General features: G+C 32.9%; 1 protein-coding gene across 2 annotated transcripts in view; it reads right to left on the bottom strand.

Annotated features, from left to right (window-relative positions):
- RNF113A (ring finger protein 113A) overlaps window positions 1-4821 on the bottom strand; it is a 33292-nt gene that overhangs the window by 6828 nt on the left and 21643 nt on the right. The window lies entirely within an intron of this gene.

Here is a 4821-nt window from a genome sequence, read left to right as displayed (position 1 = left end):
GGTATTGGCAAAAAAACAGATACACAGACCAGTGGAACAGAATCGAGAGTCCAGAAGTAAACCCATATTTATATGGGCAAATAAGTTTCGACAAAAAAGTGAAAAACATACAGTGGAGAAAGGAAAGCCTCTTCAATAAATGGTGCTTAGAAAAGTGGAAAGCCACTTGCAATTGATACTAGACTGTTGTCTGTCACCACATATCAGAATTAACTCAAAATGGATTAAGGACCTGAATATAAGACCTGAAACAATAAAATGCATAGAAGAAAACCTAGGAATGAAACTCAAGGATCTTGGACTCAAAGAAGATTTCATGAATTTGACCTCCAAGGCAAGGGAAGTAAAAGCAAAAAATAAATGAATGGGACTACATCAAACTAAAAAGCTTGTGCATAGCAAAGGAAACCATCAACAAGGTAAAGAGACAACCATCTGAAGGGGAAAATATATTTGCAAGCAACACCTCTGATAAGGGTCTAATATCCAAAATATACAAAGAACTCATGCAAGTCCATAACAAAGAAAAGAAAAACTCTTCAATCAAAAAAATGGGAAGAGGACTTGAACAGGCACTTCTTCCTAGAGGACATACAAATCGTCAATAAATATATGAAAATCAACATTGCATTGCTAGCTATTAGAGAAATGCAAATCAAAACCACAATGAGATATCATCTCACACCTGTTAGAATAGCTATAATCAATAGGACAAGTAATAACAAATGTTGGAGAGGATGTAGAGAAATAGGAACCCTCATACACTGCTGGAGGGACTGCAAATTGGTACAGCCACTATGGAAAACAGTATGGAGGTTCAAAAAACTAAGAATTGATCTACCATATGATTCAGCAATCCTTCTATCGACTATTTATCCCCAAAGACTTGAAAACCCGTATCCGAAAAGGTATTTGCACATCGATGTTCATAGCAGCATTATTCACAGTGCCCAGGACATGGAAGAAACCAGTGTGTCCTACAACAGATGATGGAATAAAGAAGCTGTGGTACATATATACAATGAAATATTACTCAGCCATAAGAAGAGATGAAATAGTGCCGTTTACAACATGGATGGACCTCGAAATAATCATGCTAAGCAAAATAAGCCAGACAGAAAAAGTTGAAAACCAAATGATATCACTTATATGCGGGATATAAACCTAAACGTAACAAATGAAGAGGACAAACAAATAGAGACTCATGGACATGGTCAATAGACCATTGGTTGCCAGAGGGTAGGTCAAAGGGGATAGAGGGAAGGTAGATTGGGTAAAGGGGGTCAAATATGTGTTGACAGAAAGTAATATAACTATGGGAGGTTAACACACAGCGTAAATATATATGCCTTCCTGTTAAAATGTACAGCTGAAACTTATTGGATTTTGTTTACCAATGTCACCATATAAATAATAATAATAAATAAATTTTAAAAACCCAGATTTGTTAAAAATTATGAAAATGTTAAAAATTATGAATAATAACTATATGCTTTTAAATAATTACTTGAACATAAATAGATTAAATGCTTCAATCAAATGACATAGGATGGCTGAATGGAGAAGAAAACAAAATTCATACATATACTGCCTACAAGAGACCCACTTCAGATTGAAAGACAGAGACTGAAAGTAAAGTGATAGAAAAAGATATTTCGTGTAAATGGAAACAAAAAAATGCTGGGTAGCAATATTTATATTAGACAAAATAGACTTTAAAACGAACGCTGAAACAAAAGACAAAGAAGTACCCAGCAATTCTACCTCTAGGGAAGTAGAATTCCCAAGGAAATCCAAAACACCTATGTGAAAAGATATATACATCCCTATATTCATTGCAGCGTTATTTACAATATCCAAGATATGCAAGCCTATGTATCCATTAATAGGTGAGTGAATAAAGAAGAGGTGGTACATATATACAATGGAATATTACTCAACCATAAAAAAGAATAAAACCTTACCATTTGCAACAAGATGGATGGACCTAGAACATGTTATGCTATGCAAAATAAGTCAGATTAAGACAAATGCCATATGATTTCACTTATATGTGGAATCTATAAAACAAAATATACAAACAAACAAAACAGAAACAAACTCATAGATACTGAGAGCCACTTTGATGGTTGCCAGATGGGAGTGAGGTTGAGGGAACAGGTAAAAAGGAAGAAGGGATTAAGATTTGCAAATTGCCAGTTATAAAAACAACCATGGGCTCCATAGTGTAGTGGTTAGCACATCTGCTTTACACACAGAAGGTCCTGGGTTCGCACCCCAGGTGGAGCCACGGACCATTCCTTGGGTACGCTAGTCCTCCTGGAGTGCGCCGGGGCCACCAGGCCCCAGGTGTGTGTCCTGAACGCATGGGAGGAGTTGCCCCCTATTAGAGATCCAGTTCATAAGGGAAGACGGCAACATCCGTAGGTCAGGGGTGGAAGTCAGGGGGCGGGGGGAATCAAAGAGGGGAGAAAAATAAAAATAAATAAATAAATAAAAACAACCATGGGAATGCGAAGTACTACATAGGAAATATAGTCAATAATATTGTAATAACTATGTATGATATCAGATGGGTACTAAGTTTATCTGGGTGATCACTTCATAAGTTATATAAATGTCTAATTACATTATACACCTGAAACTAATATAATATTATATGTCAATTATAATTGAAAAATAAAAAAATATTTAAAAATATAAATATAAACTACTACTCTTAATAAAAGAAATGATAAATAAGGTTAGTATAACAGATGGTATAAATATATCCTTACTCTCATAGCTTCTTTAAAAATTATAAAATTTTAGAGAGTAATATAACAACGTATTGTTAGGTTTGTAACATTTATAGATACAATATGTATAACAATATCACAAAAAGGTGCAAAAGAGAATGGAGTTATATAGGAATAATGTTTCATATCTCACTGGAATTAAATTTGTATAAATCTGATACATGTAATGTATCAGAATCAGCTGCCATTAGGAAAATAACTTAAAAGTGTGAAAAAAAATCATTAAAGAAGTTAAAATGCTACATTCGAAAGGTATTCACTTAATGCAAAAGAAAGAAGAATAGGTGAAGGTGAACATAAATGAAATGAGACATAGTAAAAAAGTAAAATGGCAGATATACATCCAGCTCTTTCAATAGTAACATTAAATGGTGAATGGATTAAACAACTCAATCAATAGACAGAGATTGTCAGACTGGGTAAAAAAACAAGATCCACCTATATGCTAATATACTATCTACAGAAGACACACTTCAGATTCAAAAATATAAATAGAATGAAAGTAAAAGGATTGGAAAAGGTATATCATGCAAACAGCAACCATAAGATAACTGCAATAGCTATGCTAATATCAGACATAATAGACTTTAAAACAAAAAAAAAATGTTATTAGAGATAAATAGGGACATTCCATAATTATAAAAGGGTCAACCCATCAGGAAGATATGAAAGTTATAAACATATTTATATAATAAAAGGGCACTGATATACTTTGAAGGAAAAAATAACAAAATGAAGGAAGAAAAGATAATTCGACAACAATTTTTTGTTTGGAGTTAAATATCCCACTTTTAATAGTGAGTAGAACAACTAAGCAAAAGATAACAAGGAAACAGAAAAATTGAGCAACACTATAAACCAACTAGACCTAAGAGATACGGTCTACCCATAGAACATTCTACCCAACAGCAGTAGATTTGTACATTCTTCTAATTTGCACATGGAACATTCTCTAGGATGGACCAAATGATAGGCTATAAAACAAGCCTCAATAACTTTAAAAGAACTGAAAGAATAGAAGTATATTCTCTAGCTACAATGGATTGAAATTAGAAAGCAATAACATGAGAAAAACTGGCAAATTTGTAAGTATGTGGAAATTAACATACTCTAAAACAATGAGTCAAAGAAGAAATAGAATGGAAATTAGAAAATACTTTTTGATGAATGAAAATGAAGACACAACATACCAAAACTTATGAGATGCAGCAAAAGCAGTGTTGTGAAATGCATGCATATCTGTAATGTTTACATTAAGAAAAGAAGAAAGATCTCAAATTAATTACCTAACCTTCCTCTTTAAGAACCTGGAAAGGGAGGAACCAATTAAACCTAATCCTAGCAGAGGGGAGGGAATCAAAAGATTAGAGTAGAAATTAAGGAAATGGAGAATAGAAAAGCAATAAAGAAAATTAATGAGACTGAAAGCTTGTTCTTTGAAAAGACAAAAAATCTGGCAAATCTTTAGCTAGATTAACCAAGAAACAAAAGAGAAGACTCAAATTACAAGCATCAAAAATTAAAGAGGGGTCATTACTGCTGACTTTATAGAAATAAATGAATTATAAAGGAATACCATGAACAACTGTATGCTAACAAATTAGATAACTTAGGTGAAATGATAAATTTATAGAAATACAAACTATGGAAACTGACTCAAGAACAAATACATAATATGAATGAATAGACCTATAACAAGTGAGGGGACTGAATTAGTGGTAAAAAAAACAAAAAACAAAAAACAAAAAAAACTAATATACAAATAGCCCTGGTTCAGATGGCTCTCTGCTGAATTCTATCAAACATTTAAAGATGAATTAGTACCAATACTTCACAAACTTTTCCAAAACATAGAAGAGAAGGGAACATTTCACAACTCATTTTATAAGGCCAGTATTACCCTGATATCAAAATTAGACAAAGACATGACAAAGACATAATCTCTCTTATGAATATGGATACAAAAATCTTCAAATGCATACTAGCAAACTGAATCCAACAATAATACACCAAGATCAAGTGT

This window comes from Pteropus alecto, unplaced genomic scaffold (assembly GCF_000325575.1).
Source record: "Pteropus alecto unplaced genomic scaffold, ASM32557v1 scaffold280, whole genome shotgun sequence".
Lineage (NCBI taxonomy): Eukaryota > Metazoa > Chordata > Mammalia > Chiroptera > Pteropodidae > Pteropus > Pteropus alecto.
Note: the sequence above shows the minus strand (reverse complement) of the source record. Positions and strands in the feature narration are given on the sequence as shown.